The sequence below is a fragment of the Hyla sarda genome, unplaced genomic scaffold, assembly GCF_029499605.1.
Source record: "Hyla sarda isolate aHylSar1 unplaced genomic scaffold, aHylSar1.hap1 scaffold_1287, whole genome shotgun sequence".
Lineage (NCBI taxonomy): Eukaryota > Metazoa > Chordata > Amphibia > Anura > Hylidae > Hyla > Hyla sarda.
In genome coordinates, this window is record NW_026607910.1 from 60,797 (window position 1) to 79,444 (window position 18,648).

The 18,648-nt window shown below is 46.4% G+C and overlaps 8 non-coding genes across 8 annotated transcripts; all 8 read right to left on the minus strand.

The window, feature by feature from the left end:
- Positions 1-1,469: 1,469 nt before the first annotated feature.
- On the minus strand, positions 1,470-1,660 carry LOC130304641 (U2 spliceosomal RNA). The gene has a single exon (XR_008854374.1). It is a non-coding gene; the product is annotated as a U2 spliceosomal RNA (small nuclear RNA).
- Positions 1,661-3,767: 2,107 nt separating this feature from the next.
- Positions 3,768-3,951, minus strand: LOC130304661 (U2 spliceosomal RNA). The gene has a single exon (XR_008854394.1). It is a non-coding gene; the product is annotated as a U2 spliceosomal RNA (small nuclear RNA).
- A 686-nt stretch (positions 3,952-4,637) lies between these two features.
- Positions 4,638-4,825, minus strand: LOC130304669 (U2 spliceosomal RNA). The gene has a single exon (XR_008854401.1). It is a non-coding gene; the product is annotated as a U2 spliceosomal RNA (small nuclear RNA).
- A 2,090-nt stretch (positions 4,826-6,915) lies between these two features.
- Positions 6,916-7,106, minus strand: LOC130304642 (U2 spliceosomal RNA). The gene has a single exon (XR_008854375.1). It is a non-coding gene; the product is annotated as a U2 spliceosomal RNA (small nuclear RNA).
- A 2,102-nt stretch (positions 7,107-9,208) lies between these two features.
- Positions 9,209-9,399, minus strand: LOC130304643 (U2 spliceosomal RNA). Its single transcript, XR_008854376.1, has one exon. It is a non-coding gene; the product is annotated as a U2 spliceosomal RNA (small nuclear RNA).
- Positions 9,400-11,473: 2,074 nt separating this feature from the next.
- Positions 11,474-11,664, minus strand: LOC130304657 (U2 spliceosomal RNA). Its single transcript, XR_008854389.1, has one exon. It is a non-coding gene; the product is annotated as a U2 spliceosomal RNA (small nuclear RNA).
- Positions 11,665-13,746: 2,082 nt separating this feature from the next.
- Positions 13,747-13,937, minus strand: LOC130304644 (U2 spliceosomal RNA). The gene has a single exon (XR_008854377.1). It is a non-coding gene; the product is annotated as a U2 spliceosomal RNA (small nuclear RNA).
- A 2,089-nt stretch (positions 13,938-16,026) lies between these two features.
- On the minus strand, positions 16,027-16,219 carry LOC130304662 (U2 spliceosomal RNA). Its single transcript, XR_008854395.1, has one exon. It is a non-coding gene; the product is annotated as a U2 spliceosomal RNA (small nuclear RNA).
- Between the last annotated feature and the right edge of the window lie 2,429 nt (positions 16,220-18,648).

Below are 18,648 nucleotides of genomic sequence, written 5' to 3' on the forward strand. Positions count from 1 at the left end.
ATAGCACTGTAGTTCTGAGGGTTCAAGATGGATGCAACAATCTCCTGTTGCTTCTATGAAGGCCGTAATAGACGACATCACCAAACAGCTCCATAGTCACATACACAGCAAAGGAGAGATGTTGTTTACACCTAGTGATGTCAGTGGTATTGAGTGACATCACAGCACAGTGCTAAGGCTCCTGGGCCTGGACACAGCAGCGGCTGCAATATCTCAACGGAGAATACGTTTATATCTATGTGTGTGTGTGCGCATATATATATATATATATATATATATATATATATATATATTTCTCCGCCGAAATCACTTTTAAACCCATTTCCACCTTTTTTTCCCTTCTCTTCCTCTTACTTTTTTTTCACGTTTTTTTACGTTTTTCTCCTTTTCGCCTCTTTTCTGGGCGTATTATTCTTCTTTTTCTTCTTTTTTTTCGTCTAATGCATACCCCATCAGTGCAGCAATGCTTATTCAATACCGCCAGCAGATGGAGACACTGGGGGATAATTTTCTAAGGATTTATACTGATTTTTCCTGTCTGAATTTGTCGCACAGAAAGTTGCAGGCCAAATATGTGTGACATTTCTGCGACTTTAGCTTCTAGAGCATTTTTACAACATTATACATAGGTGCTGAATACATAAAAAGCGACTGTTCAGCGACAGACAAGTCGCATCGGCTGAAAGTAGGCCAGAATGTCAGTCCATGTTGGAGCAGGTTTAGATACAGTCTAAAGCATAGATCTCAAAGTCTGTGCACAGAATTTAGCAAGGGCCTCGCACCTTCTGATGCATCAGGTAGGTGCACAATAGCATAGCCTAACCCTCTGTACTTTGGTCTATATTGATGCGGGACATAGACAGCCAGCTGATGACCAATCCATTAGTGCAATGGATGGCTGGAAGCATTTGTCTTTGCCTTTGCAATACCACAGAAGCAATGCATGGTCAATGTACAGCAATGACACACCTGTGTGAACAGCCAGGAGACCCCCCCCCCCCCCCCCATGTTATGTTACATAGTTACATAGTTAGTACGGTCGAAAAAAGACATATGTCCATCACGTTCAACCAGGGAATTAAGGGGTAGGGGTGTGGCGCGATATTGGGGAAGGGATGAGATTTTATATTTCTTCATAAGCATTAATCTTATTTTGTCAATTAGGAACATTCAGCACCCACCCGCTATCAAGGCAGCTGCCTATCATGTCATGCCCTACCTGCACAGGTGTGCTGGCTACTCAAATGATCCAATTAAGGAGGCCATTTAGTCAGCAGCAGCAGAAGTCCTGTGCCTGGACGCTCCAACAGGGGCCAGACACAAGCAGAAGCAGAAGCAGCAGAAGCAGCAGCAGCACCACCTTTTGTTTTTTGGCTGCAGCAGCAGCAAGGCCCACAGGGCTGGCTAGCTGGCTAGCCAGCAAGCAGGTAGCAATGAAAGTAGGAATCTTTCTTTTTAACCCTGTAAGGGGGTGGTGCACTGTACCCGAAGATACTGCCATATCGGGTCAATGCATAGGGCGACGGAAGCAAGCTTCGAAATCGGCCCCCGTTCTCAAAAATCCATTTAATATATGGTCCCCAGATAGGGGACGTATCAGATATTAAACTGATAAGAACAGATACTACACTTGATCTTAGCCAAAAGGCCGAGAAGCGATAACCGTGAAAGGGGCGGGCCCAACAAGGTCCCCTTCATGGGCACTATCACTGCTTGCTGTCAGGGAGGCTGCCAGACAATTTTCCATGCACACTCTGGGCTGGGGGGCAGTCAACCACCAGTACACACAGCAGAACCTAAACCCATACCATTATTGCTAAGCAGCAAGACAGGGGCCCATTGCACTCCCACGGGGCCTTTTTAAATGCAATCCATAACCCGGATTTGCCAGGAACCCTTCTTACTCCTCCTACTTGCATGTGACACTGGGCTTAGGATCTGCATAGGAAACACACACACAAGCACACACCTACCTTTGTTGCCTGCAGATGCCTCCTTGGCTGTCCCCAAACGGTATCAAACCAACACCCACGGGAAGCTGTAAGCATAGAGGACATGCCTGCACCCCATTGGACTTACCTGTGTGGGTTAAATCCGGGTTATTTGACAACCTATGGCGGTGATGGTTCTGCTCAGGCAGAGCAGTGCTGATGCTCCTCATAAAGCTGTCGCTGCTGTGAAGGTTCTAGGTGACATCACAAATCCCTTTGGTTGGTTACATACACAACAAAGCTGGGTTGTTGTTGTTTACACTCTGCAAGGCCTGTGGAAGTGAGTGACATCATAGCACTGTAGTTCTGAGGGTTCAAGATGGATGCAACAATCTCCTGTTGCTTCTATGAAGGCCGTAATAGACGACATCACCAAACAGCTCCATAGTCACATACACAGCAAAGGAGAGATGTTGTTTACACCTAGTGATGTCAGTGGTATTGAGTGACATCACAGCACAGTGCTAAGGCTCCTGGGCCTGGACACAGCAGCGGCTGCAATATCTCAACGGAGAATACGTTTATATCTATGTGTGTGTGTGCGCATATATATATATATATATATATATATATATATATATATATATATTTCTCCGCCGAAATCACTTTTAAACCCATTTCCACCTTTTTTTCCCTTCTCTTCCTCTTACTTTTTTTTCACGTTTTTTTACGTTTTTCTCCTTTTCGCCTCTTTTCTGGGCGTATTATTCTTCTTTTTCTTCTTTTTTTTCGTCTAATGCATACCCCATCAGTGCAGCAATGCTTATTCAATACCGCCAGCAGATGGAGACACTGGGGGATAATTTTCTAAGGATTTATACTGATTTTTCCTGTCTGAATTTGTCGCACAGAAAGTTGCAGGCCAAATATGTGTGACATTTCTGCGACTTTAGCTTCTAGAGCATTTTTACAACATTATACATAGGTGCTGAATACATAAAAAGCGACTGTTCAGCGACAGACAAGTCGCATCGGCTGAAAGTAGGCCAGAATGTCAGTCCATGTTGGAGCAGGTTTAGATACAGTCTAAAGCATAGATCTCAAAGTCTGTGCACAGAATTTAGCAAGGGCCTCGCACCTTCTGATGCATCAGGTAGGTGCACTATAGCATAGCCTAACCCTCTGTACTTTGGTCTATATTGATGCGGGACATAGACAGCCAGCTGATGACCAATCCATTAGTGCAATGGATGGCTGGAAGCATTTGTCTTTGCCTTTGCAATACCACAGAAGCAATGCATGGTCAATGTACAGCAATGACACACCTGTGTGAACAGCCAGGAGACCCCCCCCCCCCCCCCCCCATGTTATGTTACATAGTTACATAGTTAGTACGGTCGAAAAAAGACATATGTCCATCACGTTCAACCAGGGAATTAAGGGGTAGGGGTGTGGCGCGATATTGGGGAAGGGATGAGATTTTATATTTCTTCATAAGCATTAATCTTATTTTGTCAATTAGGAACATTCAGCACCCACCCGCTATCAAGGCAGCTGCCTATCATGTCATGCCCTACCTGCACAGGTGTGCTGGCTACTCAAATGATCCAATTAAGGAGGCCATTTAGTCAGCAGCAGCAGAAGTCCTGTGCCTGGACGCTCCAACAGGGGCCAGACACAAGCAGAAGCAGAAGCAGCAGAAGCAGCAGAAGCAGCAGCAGCACCACCTTTTGTTTTTTGGCTGCAGCAGCAGCAAGGCCCACAGGGCTGGCTAGCTGGCTAGCCAGCAAGCAGGTAGCAATGAAAGTAGGAATCTTTCTTTTTAACCCTGTAAGGGGGTGGTGCACTGTACCCGAAGATACTGCCATATCGGGTCAATGCATAGGGCGACGGAAGCAAGCTTCGAAATCGGCCCCCGTTCTCAAAAATCCATTTAATATATGGTCCCCAGATAGGGGACGTATCAGATATTAAACTGATAAGAACAGATTTTTTTTTTTATCTAAAGCCGAGGAACGTGCTTTCGATTCACCCAAAGTGCAAGAAAAAGTGCAAACGTGTTACACTAAAAAAACGTGCACAAAGGATGCGGTCTATCGCAAGCCCTTCTCCGATAGGAGAGAGGCCCCCCAACAAACCTTACCCTTCGCCTCCGGACCAAAAGGTACCTGCGAGGTTCCAGGTTCGATGTCCCTTTTCGCCGAAGCTACTAGGGGACCACAAATGCTCCCGGCATCCCCCTTGGCGTTAGCCAAGGTATCTGCCCGCAGAGCCGATTACGGTAGGTACCCTGCAAAAGCAGGAGTACCCGGGGTGTTTGCAGGGAGGTGCGGAACCTAATGGCCACACACACCTCCCCTAGACCGCCAGGAGGGACACCCAGAAGGGCTACCGCATCCTGACCAATCCTGTGAACACACAACACGCAAAAAGTGACACAGTGAGACAAAAAAGAAATAAATAAGTGAATGTGTGCAGATATACTGCCCGGACATCCGGCCGGATCTATAAAAATTTCTCTGATCCTAGCCAGAAGGCCGGGAATCAAGAGGTGAGTGCCACAAGGTGAAGAGATTATGGTGCCCGTGCTTCAACTCAGTGAGTCTATCCTCCCAGTGAGTTTCGGCACCTCGGGGTCACCACTCCCCGAGGCACAAAAGTACCTCGGCTCTAGACCCTCTCAGCCTCATGGCGAGACCCGGAGGGAACAGGTCACATCGGGGCAGCCGTCGAGCTGATTCCTCAGAACCAGCCCCGGAAAGCCCTGGTACACCTGCATCCTCCATGCAGCACCCATCCCCACCAGCCCCATACCGGCGTTACTGTCCACCGGCATGAAAAACTGATAAGAACAGATACTACACTTGATCTTAGCCAAAAGGCCGAGAAGCGATAACCGTGAAAGGGGCGGGCCCAACAAGGTCCCCTTCATGGGCACTATCACTGCTTGCTGTCAGGGAGGCTGCCAGACAATTTTCCATGCACACTCTGGGCTGGGGGGCAGTCAACCAACAGTACACACAGCAGAACCTAAACCCATACCATTATTGCTAAGCAGCAAGACAGGGGCCCATTGCACTCCCACGGGGCCTTTTTAAATGCAATCCATAACCCGGATTTGCCAGGAACCCTTCTTACTCCTCCTACTTGCATGTGACACTGGGCTTAGGATCTGCATAGGAAACACACACACAAGCACACACCTACCTTTGTTGCCTGCAGATGCCTCCTTGGCTGTCCCCAAACGGTATCAAACCAACACCCACGGGAAGCTGTAAGCATAGAGGACATGCCTGCACCCCATTGGACTTACCTGTGTGGGTTAAATCCGGGTTATTTGACAACCTATGGCGGTGATGGTTCTGCTCAGGCAGAGCAGTGCTGATGCTCCTCATAAAGCTGTCGCTGCTGTGAAGGTTCTAGGTGACATCACAAATCCCTTTGTGGTTACATACACAACAAAGCTGGGTTGTTGTTGTTTACACTCTGCAAGGCCTGTGGAAGTGAGTGACATCATAGCACTGTAGTTCTGAGGGTTCAAGATGGATGCAACAATCTCCTGTTGCTTCTATGAAGGCCGTAATAGACGACATCACCAAACAGCTCCATAGTCACATACACAGCAAAGGAGAGATGTTGTTTACACCTAGTGATGTCAGTGGTATTGAGTGACATCACAGCACAGTGCTAAGGCTCCTGGGCCTGGACACAGCAGCGGCTGCAATATCTCAACGGAGAATACGTTTATATCTATGTGTGTGTGTGCGCATATATATATATATATATATATATATATATATATATATATATATTTCTCCGCCGAAATCACTTTTAAACCCATTTCCACCTTTTTTTCCCTTCTCTTCCTCTTACTTTTTTTTCACGTTTTTTTACGTTTTTCTCCTTTTCGCCTCTTTTCTGGGCGTATTATTCTTCTTTTTCTTCTTTTTTTTCGTCTAATGCATACCCCATCAGTGCAGCAATGCTTATTCAATACCACCAGCAGATGGAGACACTGGGGGATAATTTTCTAAGGATTTATACTGATTTTTCCTGTCTGAATTTGTCGCACAGAAAGTTGCAGGCCAAATATGTGTGACATTTCTGCGACTTTAGCTTCTAGAGCATTTTTACAACATTATACATAGGTGCTGAATACATAAAAAGCGACTGTTCAGCGACAGACAAGTCGCATCGGCTGAAAGTAGGCCAGAATGTCAGTCCATGTTGGAGCAGGTTTAGATACAGTCTAAAGCATAGATCTCAAAGTCTGTGCACAGAATTTAGCAAGGGCCTCGCACCTTCTGATGCATCAGGTAGGTGCACAATAGCATAGCCTAACCCTCTGTACTTTGGTCTATATTGATGCGGGACATAGACAGCCAGCTGATGACCAATCCATTAGTGCAATGGATGGCTGGAAGCATTTGTCTTTGCCTTTGCAATACCACAGAAGCAATGCATGGTCAATGTACAGCAATGACACACCTGTGTGAACAGCCAGGAGACCCCCCCCCCCCCCCCCCCATGTTATGTTACATAGTTACATAGTTAGTACGGTCGAAAAAAGACATATGTCCATCACGTTCAACCAGGGAATTAAGGGGTAGGGGTGTGGCGCGATATTGGGGAAGGGATGAGATTTTATATTTCTTCATAAGCATTAATCTTATTTTGTCAATTAGGAACATTCAGCACCCACCCGCTATCAAGGCAGCTGCCTATCATGTCATGCCCTACCTGCACAGGTGTGCTGGCTACTCAAATGATCCAATTAAGGAGGCCATTTAGTCAGCAGCAGCAGAAGTCCTGTGCCTGGACGCTCCAACAGGGGCCAGACACAAGCAGAAGCAGCAGAAGCAGCAGCAGCACCACCTTTTGTTTTTTGGCTGCAGCAGCAGCAAGGCCCACAGGGCTGGCTAGCTGGCTAGCCAGCAAGCAGGTAGCAATGAAAGTAGGAATCTTTCTTTTTAACCCTGTAAGGGGGTGGTGCACTGTACCCGAAGATACTGCCATATCGGGTCAATGCATAGGGCGACGGAAGCAAGCTTCGAAATCGGCCCCCGTTCTCAAAAATCCATTTAATATATGGTCCCCAGATAGGGGACGTATCAGATATTAAACTGATAAGAACAGATACTACACTTGATCTTAGCCAAAAGGCCGAGAAGCGATAACCGTGAAAGGGGCGGGCCCAACAAGGTCCCCTTCATGGGCACTATCACTGCTTGCTGTCAGGGAGGCTGCCAGACAATTTTCCATGCACACTCTGGGCTGGGGGGCAGTCAACCACCAGTACACACAGCAGAACCTAAACCCATACCATTATTGCTAAGCAGCAAGACAGGGGCCCATTGCACTCCCACGGGGCCTTTTTAAATGCAATCCATAACCCGGATTTGCCAGGAACCCTTCTTACTCCTCCTACTTGCATGTGACACTGGGCTTAGGATCTGCATAGGAAACACACACACAAGCACACACCTACCTTTGTTGCCTGCAGATGCCTCCTTGGCTGTCCCCAAACGGTATCAAACCAACACCCACGGGAAGCTGTAAGCATAGAGGACATGCCTGCACCCCATTGGACTTACCTGTGTGGGTTAAATCCGGGTTATTTGACAACCTATGGCGGTGATGGTTCTGCTCAGGCAGAGCAGTGCTGATGCTCCTCATAAAGCTGTCGCTGCTGTGAAGGTTCTAGGTGACATCACAAATCCCTTTGTGGTTACATACACAACAAAGCTGGGTTGTTGTTGTTTACACTCTGCAAGGCCTGTGGAAGTGAGTGACATCATAGCACTGTAGTTCTGAGGGTTCAAGATGGATGCAACAATCTCCTGTTGCTTCTATGAAGGCCGTAATAGACGACATCACCAAACAGCTCCATAGTCACATACACAGCAAAGGAGAGATGTTGTTTACACCTAGTGATGTCAGTGGTATTGAGTGACATCACAGCACAGTGCTAAGGCTCCTGGGCCTGGACACAGCAGCGGCTGCAATATCTCAACGGAGAATACGTTTATATCTATGTGTGTGTGTGCGCATATATATATATATATATATATATATATATATATATATATATATATATATATATATTTCTCCGCCGAAATCACTTTTAAACCCATTTCCACCTTTTTTTCCCTTCTCTTCCTCTTACTTTTTTTCACGTTTTTTTACGTTTTTCTCCTTTTCGCCTCTTTTCTGGGCGTATTATTCTTCTTTTTCTTCTTTTTTTTCGTCTAATGCATACCCCATCAGTGCAGCAATGCTTATTCAATACCGCCAGCAGATGGAGACACTGGGGGATAATTTTCTAAGGATTTATACTGATTTTTCCTGTCTGAATTTGTCGCACAGAAAGTTGCAGGCCAAATATGTGTGACATTTCTGCGACTTTAGCTTCTAGAGCATTTTTACAACATTATACATAGGTGCTGAATACATAAAAAGCGACTGTTCAGCGACAGACAAGTCGCATCGGCTGAAAGTAGGCCAGAATGTCAGTCCATGTTGGAGCAGGTTTAGATACAGTCTAAAGCATAGATCTCAAAGTCTGTGCACAGAATTTAGCAAGGGCCTCGCACCTTCTGATGCATCAGGTAGGTGCACAATAGCATAGCCTAACCCTCTGTACTTTGGTCTATATTGATGCGGGACATAGACAGCCAGCTGATGACCAATCCATTAGTGCAATGGATGGCTGGAAGCATTTGTCTTTGCCTTTGCAATACCACAGAAGCAATGCATGGTCAATGTACAGCAATGACACACCTGTGTGAACAGCCAGGAGACCCCCCCCCCCCCCCCCCCCATGTTATGTTACATAGTTACATAGTTAGTACGGTCGAAAAAAGACATATGTCCATCACGTTCAACCAGGGAATTAAGGGGTAGGGGTGTGGCGCGATATTGGGGAAGGGATGAGATTTTATATTTCTTCATAAGCATTAATCTTATTTTGTCAATTAGGAACATTCAGCACCCACCCGCTATCAAGGCAGCTGCCTATCATGTCATGCCCTACCTGCACAGGTGTGCTGGCTACTCAAATGATCCAATTAAGGAGGCCATTTAGTCAGCAGCAGCAGAAGTCCTGTGCCTGGACGCTCCAACAGGGGCCAGACACAAGCAGAAGCAGCAGAAGCAGCAGCAGCACCACCTTTTGTTTTTTGGCTGCAGCAGCAGCAAGGCCCACAGGGCTGGCTAGCTGGCTAGCCAGCAAGCAGGTAGCAATGAAAGTAGGAATCTTTCTTTTTAACCCTGTAAGGGGGTGGTGCACTGTACCCGAAGATACTGCCATATCGGGTCAATGCATAGGGCGACGGAAGCAAGCTTCGAAATCGGCCCCCGTTCTCAAAAATCCATTTAATATATGGTCCCCAGATAGGGGACGTATCAGATATTAAACTGATAAGAACAGATACTACACTTGATCTTAGCCAAAAGGCCGAGAAGCGATAACCGTGAAAGGGGCGGGCCCAACAAGGTCCCCTTCATGGGCACTATCACTGCTTGCTGTCAGGGAGGCTGCCAGACAATTTTCCATGCACACTCTGGGCTGGGGGGCAGTCAACCACCAGTACACACAGCAGAACCTAAACCCATACCATTATTGCTAAGCAGCAAGACAGGGGCCCATTGCACTCCCACGGGGCCTTTTTAAATGCAATCCATAACCCGGATTTGCCAGGAACCCTTCTTACTCCTCCTACTTGCATGTGACACTGGGCTTAGGATCTGCATAGGAAACACACACACAAGCACACACCTACCTTTGTTGCCTGCAGATGCCTCCTTGGCTGTCCCCAAACGGTATCAAACCAACACCCACGGGAAGCTGTAAGCATAGAGGACATGCCTGCACCCCATTGGACTTACCTGTGTGGGTTAAATCCGGGTTATTTGACAACCTATGGCGGTGATGGTTCTGCTCAGGCAGAGCAGTGCTGATGCTCCTCATAAAGCTGTCGCTGCTGTGAAGGTTCTAGGTGACATCACAAATCCCTTTGGTTACATACACAACAAAGCTGGGTTGTTGTTGTTTACACTCTGCAAGGCCTGTGGAAGTGAGTGACATCATAGCACTGTAGTTCTGAGGGTTCAAGATGGATGCAACAATCTCCTGTTGCTTCTATGAAGGCCGTAATAGACGACATCACCAAACAGCTCCATAGTCACATACACAGCAAAGGAGAGATGTTGTTTACACCTAGTGATGTCAGTGGTATTGAGTGACATCACAGCACAGTGCTAAGGCTCCTGGGCCTGGACACAGCAGCGGCTGCAATATCTCAACGGAGAATACGTTTATATCTATGTGTGTGTGTGCGCATATATATATATATATATATATATATATATATATATTTCTCCGCCGAAATCACTTTTAAACCCATTTCCACCTTTTTTTCCCTTCTCTTCCTCTTACTTTTTTTTCACGTTTTTCTCCTTTTCGCCTCTTTTCTGGGCGTATTATTCTTCTTTTTCTTCTTTTTTTTCGTCTAATGCATACCCCATCAGTGCAGCAATGCTTATTCAATACCGCCAGCAGATGGAGACACTGGGGGATAATTTTCTAAGGATTTATACTGATTTTTCCTGTCTGAATTTGTCGCACAGAAAGTTGCAGGCCAAATATGTGTGACATTTCTGCGACTTTAGCTTCTAGAGCATTTTTACAACATTATACATAGGTGCTGAATACATAAAAAGCGACTGTTCAGCGACAGACAAGTCGCATCGGCTGAAAGTAGGCCAGAATGTCAGTCCATGTTGGAGCAGGTTTAGATACAGTCTAAAGCATAGATCTCAAAGTCTGTGCACAGAATTTAGCAAGGGCCTCGCACCTTCTGATGCATCAGGTAGGTGCACAATAGCATAGCCTAACCCTCTGTACTTTGGTCTATATTGATGCGGGACATAGACAGCCAGCTGATGACCAATCCATTAGTGCAATGGATGGCTGGAAGCATTTGTCTTTGCCTTTGCAATACCACAGAAGCAATGCATGGTCAATGTACAGCAATGACACACCTGTGTGAACAGCCAGGAGACCCCCCCCCCCCCCCCCATGTTATGTTACATAGTTACATAGTTAGTACGGTCGAAAAAAGACATATGTCCATCACGTTCAACCAGGGAATTAAGGGGTAGGGGTGTGGCGCGATATTGGGGAAGGGATGAGATTTTATATTTCTTCATAAGCATTAATCTTATTTTGTCAATTAGGAACATTCAGCACCCACCCGCTATCAAGGCAGCTGCCTATCATGTCATGCCCTACCTGCACAGGTGTGCTGGCTACTCAAATGATCCAATTAAGGAGGCCATTTAGTCAGCAGCAGCAGAAGTCCTGTGCCTGGACGCTCCAACAGGGGCCAGACACAAGCAGAAGCAGAAGCAGCAGAAGCAGCAGCAGCACCACCTTTTGTTTTTTGGCTGCAGCAGCAGCAAGGCCCACAGGGCTGGCTAGCTGGCTAGCCAGCAAGCAGGTAGCAATGAAAGTAGGAATCTTTCTTTTTAACCCTGTAAGGGGGTGGTGCACTGTACCTGAAGATACTGCCATATCGGGTCAATGCATAGGGCGACGGAAGCAAGCTTCGAAATCGGCCCCCGTTCTCAAAAATCCATTTAATATATGGTCCCCAGATAGGGGACGTATCAGATATTAAACTGATAAGAACAGATACTACACTTGATCTTAGCCAAAAGGCCGAGAAGCGATAACCGTGAAAGGGGCGGGCCCAACAAGGTCCCCTTCATGGGCACTATCACTGCTTGCTGTCAGGGAGGCTGCCAGACAATTTTCCATGCACACTCTGGGCTGGGGGGCAGTCAACCACCAGTACACACAGCAGAACCTAAACCCATACCATTATTGCTAAGCAGCAAGACAGGGGCCCATTGCACTCCCACGGGGCCTTTTTAAATGCAATCCATAACCCGGATTTGCCAGGAACCCTTCTTACTCCTCCTACTTGCATGTGACACTGGGCTTAGGATCTGCATAGGAAACACACACACAAGCACACACCTACCTTTGTTGCCTGCAGATGCCTCCTTGGCTGTCCCCAAACGGTATCAAACCAACACCCACGGGAAGCTGTAAGCATAGAGGACATGCCTGCACCCCATTGGACTTACCTGTGTGGGTTAAATCCGGGTTATTTGACAACCTATGGCGGTGATGGTTCTGCTCAGGCAGAGCAGTGCTGATGCTCCTCATAAAGCTGTCGCTGCTGTGAAGGTTCTAGGTGACATCACAAATCCCTTTGGTTACATACACAACAAAGCTGGGTTGTTGTTGTTTACACTCTGCAAGGCCTGTGGAAGTGAGTGACATCATAGCACTGTAGTTCTGAGGGTTCAAGATGGATGCAACAATCTCCTGTTGCTTCTATGAAGGCCGTAATAGACGACATCACCAAACAGCTCCATAGTCACATACACAGCAAAGGAGAGATGTTGTTTACACCTAGTGATGTCAGTGGTATTGAGTGACATCACAGCACAGTGCTAAGGCTCCTGGGCCTGGACACAGCAGCGGCTGCAATATCTCAACGGAGAATACGTTTATATCTATGTGTGTGTGTGCGCATATATATATATATATATATATATATATATATATATTTCTCCGCCGAAATCACTTTTAAACCCATTTCCACCTTTTTTTCCCTTCTCTTCCTCTTACTTTTTTTTCACGTTTTTTTACGTTTTTCTCCTTTTCGCCTCTTTTCTGGGCGTATTATTCTTCTTTTTCTTCTTTTTTTTCGTCTAATGCATACCCCATCAGTGCAGCAATGCTTATTCAATACCGCCAGCAGATGGAGACACTGGGGGATAATTTTCTAAGGATTTATACTGATTTTTCCTGTCTGAATTTGTCGCACAGAAAGTTGCAGGCCAAATATGTGTGACATTTCTGCGACTTTAGCTTCTAGAGCATTTTTACAACATTATACATAGGTGCTGAATACATAAAAAGCGACTGTTCAGCGACAGACAAGTCGCATCGGCTGAAAGTAGGCCAGAATGTCAGTCCATGTTGGAGCAGGTTTAGATACAGTCTAAAGCATAGATCTCAAAGTCTGTGCACAGAATTTAGCAAGGGCCTCGCACCTTCTGATGCATCAGGTAGGTGCACAATAGCATAGCCTAACCCTCTGTACTTTGGTCTATATTGATGCGGGACATAGACAGCCAGCTGATGACCAATCCATTAGTGCAATGGATGGCTGGAAGCATTTGTCTTTGCCTTTGCAATACCACAGAAGCAATGCATGGTCAATGTACAGCAATGACACACCTGTGTGAACAGCCAGGAGACCCCCCCCCCCCCCCATGTTATGTTACATAGTTACATAGTTAGTACGGTCGAAAAAAGACATATGTCCATCACGTTCAACCAGGGAATTAAGGGGTAGGGGTGTGGCGCGATATTGGGGAAGGGATGAGATTTTATATTTCTTCATAAGCATTAATCTTATTTTGTCAATTAGGAACATTCAGCACCCACCCGCTATCAAGGCAGCTGCCTATCATGTCATGCCCTACCTGCACAGGTGTGCTGGCTACTCAAATGATCCAATTAAGGAGGCCATTTAGTCAGCAGCAGCAGAAGTCCTGTGCCTGGACGCTCCAACAGGGGCCAGACACAAGCAGAAGCAGAAGCAGCAGAAGCAGCAGCAGCACCACCTTTTGTTTTTTGGCTGCAGCAGCAGCAAGGCCCACAGGGCTGGCTAGCTGGCTAGCCAGCAAGCAGGTAGCAATGAAAGTAGGAATCTTTCTTTTTAACCCTGTAAGGGGGTGGTGCACTGTACCCGAAGATACTGCCATATCGGGTCAATGCATAGGGCGACGGAAGCAAGCTTCGAAATCGGCCCCCGTTCTCAAAAATCCATTTAATATATGGTCCCCAGATAGGGGACGTATCAGATATTAAACTGATAAGAACAGATACTACACTTGATCTTAGCCAAAAGGCCGAGAAGCGATAACCGTGAAAGGGGCGGGCCCAACAAGGTCCCCTTCATGGGCACTATCACTGCTTGCTGTCAGGGAGGCTGCCAGACAATTTTCCATGCACACTCTGGGCTGGGGGGCAGTCAACCACCAGTACACACAGCAGAACCTAAACCCATACCATTATTGCTAAGCAGCAAGACAGGGGCCCATTGCACTCCCACGGGGCCTTTTTAAATGCAATCCATAACCCGGATTTGCCAGGAACCCTTCTTACTCCTCCTACTTGCATGTGACACTGGGCTTAGGATCTGCATAGGAAACACACACACAAGCACACACCTACCTTTGTTGCCTGCAGATGCCTCCTTGGCTGTCCCCAAACGGTATCAAACCAACACCCACGGGAAGCTGTAAGCATAGAGGACATGCCTGCACCCCATTGGACTTACCTGTGTGGGTTAAATCCGGGTTATTTGACAACCTATGGCGGTGATGGTTCTGCTCAGGCAGAGCAGTGCTGATGCTCCTCATAAAGCTGTCGCTGCTGTGAAGGTTCTAGGTGACATCACAAATCCCTTTGGTTACATACACAACAAAGCTGGGTTGTTGTTGTTTACACTCTGCAAGGCCTGTGGAAGTGAGTGACATCATAGCACTGTAGTTCTGAGGGTTCAAGATGGATGCAACAATCTCCTGTTGCTTCTATGAAGGCCGTAATAGACGACATCACCAAACAGCTCCATAGTCACATACACAGCAAAGGAGAGATGTTGTTTACACCTAGTGATGTCAGTGGTATTGAGTGACATCACAGCACAGTGCTAAGGCTCCTGGGCCTGGACACAGCAGCGGCTGCAATATCTCAACGGAGAATACGTTTATATCTATGTGTGTGTGTGCGCATATATATATATATATATATATATATATATATATATATATATATATATCTCCGCCGAAATCACTTTTAAACCCATTTCCACCTTTTTTTCCCTTCTCTTCCTCTTACTTTTTTTTCACGTTTTTTTACGTTTTTCTCCTTTTCGCCTCTTTTCTGGGCGTATTATTCTTCTTTTTCTTCTTTTTTTTCGTCTAATGCATACCCCATCAGTGCAGCAATGCTTATTCAATACCGCCAGCAGATGGAGACACTGGGGGATAATTTTCTAAGGATTTATACTGATTTTTCCTGTCTGAATTTGTCGCACAGAAAGTTGCAGGCCAAATATGTGTGACATTTCTGCGACTTTAGCTTCTAGAGCATTTTTACAACATTATACATAGGTGCTGAATACATAAAAAGCGACTGTTCAGCGACAGACAAGTCGCATCGGCTGAAAGTAGGCCAGAATGTCAGTCCATGTTGGAGCAGGTTTAGATACAGTCTAAAGCATAGATCTCAAAGTCTGTGCACAGAATTTAGCAAGGGCCTCGCACCTTCTGATGCATCAGGTAGGTGCACAATAGCATAGCCTAACCCTCTGTACTTTGGTCTATATTGATGCGGGACATAGACAGCCAGCTGATGACCAATCCATTAGTGCAATGGATGGCTGGAAGCATTTGTCTTTGCCTTTGCAATACCACAGAAGCAATGCATGGTCAATGTACAGCAATGACACACCTGTGTGAACAGCCAGGAGACCCCCCCCCCCCATGTTATGTTACATAGTTACATAGTTAGTACGGTCGAAAAAAGACATATGTCCATCACGTTCAACCAGGGAATTAAGGGGTAGGGGTGTGGCGCGATATTGGGGAAGGGATGAGATTTTATATTTCTTCATAAGCATTAATCTTATTTTGTCAATTAGGAACATTCAGCACCCACCCGCTATCAAGGCAGCTGCCTATCATGTCATGCCCTACCTGCACAGGTGTGCTGGCTACTCAAATGATCCAATTAAGGAGGCCATTTAGTCAGCAGCAGCAGAAGTCCTGTGCCTGGACGCTCCAACAGGGGCCAGACACAAGCAGAAGCAGAAGCAGCAGAAGCAGCAGCAGCACCACCTTTTGTTTTTTGGCTGCAGCAGCAGCAAGGCCCACAGGGCTGGCTAGCTGGCTAGCCAGCAAGCAGGTAGCAATGAAAGTAGGAATCTTTCTTTTTAACCCTGTAAGGGGGTGGTGCACTGTACCCGAAGATACTGCCATATCGGGTCAATGCATAGGGCGACGGAAGCAAGCTTCGAAATCGGCCCCCGTTCTCAAAAATCCATTTAATATATGGTCCCCAGATAGGGGACGTATCAGATATTAAACTGATAAGAACAGATTTTTTTTTTTAAGTTAGCCCTCAGAACTCACTCAGAGTTCCAAGATCTTATTTGGAACTCAATTTTGTGTTCATCATCAGGTAACATGTTTTTATTTCTTTTCTTAAACACTAATGAAACAAAATAGAACATTTAAAAACAAAATAAGAAACAACATAAAATAGCAAAACCAAACATTACTTTCTAATTAAACAAAACCAAATTAGAAGGTCATCCCCTTCCTCCATGCAAACACCATTAGAAAGTCTATCAGTCCTCGACTGATATTGCCATTTGCTATATCTTTCTTAACTTGAGACGCCAACCAGCCTGGAATTTTATACGTTTCAACAAAACGGTTCATGTCTGCCTTGAAAGAAAAATAGACTTTATCCCGAGCTTCTTCCTCCCGGTTCTTCAAGCCTATCTTTAGATCCATCATATCTTTGTCAAACGTTTTTCTTTCTGCTTCCGACAAATTTTCCAACAAACCACCAAGCACACCAAAATACTGCACTGGCACATAACCTTCCTCCTCTCTCTTCTTCTTCTGCTCTGTAGGTCTTCTAGTTGGAACCTGCTCCACTTCTGGTTCTTTCACTTCAGCTGGTTCCTCTCTGCTTCTTTTTACAGCTTCCTTTTCCTCTGAATTTTTCTCAGACTTTTTCTTAGGACACGAGCCAAGCAGATGGCCCTCCTCACCACACAGATGGCATTTCCTTTTCTTTTGACAATTTTCCACCTCGTGACCCTCCTCTTGACACTTGAAACACCACAAAAACGTGCAATCCTCCTTTCTGTGACCGTACTGTTTACATTTGCGGCAAAAATCTTGCATGCCAGAAAAATACAGATCCCCGTTCACAGAACCAATTTTAAACCGTCCTGGGGGGATCACTAACTTGCCATCTGCCATTTTAAATTTCACATGGAACCTCCACTTGGTGGTCCATAGTCCATATTGATTAAATACCTTGCCTTTAGGCAGAACACTGTCACAGAATCGAGACAAAAAGGTAACGATATCCTCCTCCGAAGTATATGGGCTATACATCCTTATAGTCACCAATCGTTCTCTACGTGGGAAATGTGGAACTATCTCCACCCCTTCCAAAACCGGACATACCTTCTTTTGCTGCAATATGTTCCAAAATGACTCATAGTCCTCTTCAGAAGCCAGCACCACGTCGTAGTATCCACTTCTGGGAAACTCAAGCATGGATAGGATTTGCTCCCTCTTGACTTCCAGCAACTTAAACAGCACTTCTTCCACGACAAAGACAAGGCCTCTTTCCTTCTTCCGGACATCGAGCAGGGAAATACGAACTCCATTCCGTAGTCTCGCAAAAGGCGGCACGCCTTCCGAAGAAAAACCGCAATCTTCCTCCATGTCCATGATGTCCAGACACCTCCCCCACCGAAGTAGGTAGGTGGGGATCGCCTCCCGTTGTCTGGGGACTAAGCCGGCTCCCTGATAGCAGCAGGGGGGTGAAGTCCCTCCGTTAAGAAGGACGATCCCCCCAGGCAAAGGAGCCGGGTACCCCAGACACCCTCTGGCCAGACCAAGTGAGCAGAACTACACTTGATCTTAGCCAAAAGGCCGAGAAGCGATAACCGTGAAAGGGGCGGGCCCAACAAGGTCCCCTTCATGGGCACTATCACTGCTTGCTGTCAGGGAGGCTGCCAGACAATTTTCCATGCACACTCTGGGCTGGGGGGCAGTCAACCACCAGTACACACAGCAGAACCTAAACCCATACCATTATTGCTAAGCAGCAAGACAGGGGCCCATTGCACTCCCACGGGGCCTTTTTAAATGCAATCCATAACCCGGATTTGCCAGGAACCCTTCTTACTCCTCCTACTTGCATGTGACACTGGGCTTAGGATCTGCATAGGAAACACACACACAAGCACACACCTACCTTTGTTGCCTGCAGATGCCTCCTTGGCTGTCCCCAAACGGTATCAAACCAACACCCACGGGAAGCTGTAAGCATAGAGGACATGCCTGCACCCCATTGGACTTACCTGTGTGGGTTAAATCCGGGTTATTTGACAACCTATGGCGGTGATGGTTCTGCTCAGGCAGAGCAGTGCTGATGCTCCTCATAAAGCTGTCGCTGCTGTGAAGGTTCTAGGTGACATCACAAATCCCTTTGGTTACATACACAACAAAGCTGGGTTGTTGTTGTTTACACTCTGCAAGGCCTGTGGAAGTGAGTGACATCATAGCACTGTAGTTCTGAGGGTTCAAGATGGATGCAACAATCTCCTGTTGCTTCTATGAAGGCCGTAATAGACGACATCACCAAACAGCTCCATAGTCACATACACAGCAAAGGAGAGATGTTGTTTACACCTAGTGATGTCAGTGGTATTGAGTGACATCACAGCACAGTGCTAAGGCTCCTGGGCCTGGACACAGCAGCGGCTGCAATATCTCAACGGAGAATACGTTTATATCTATGTGTGTGTGTGCGCATATA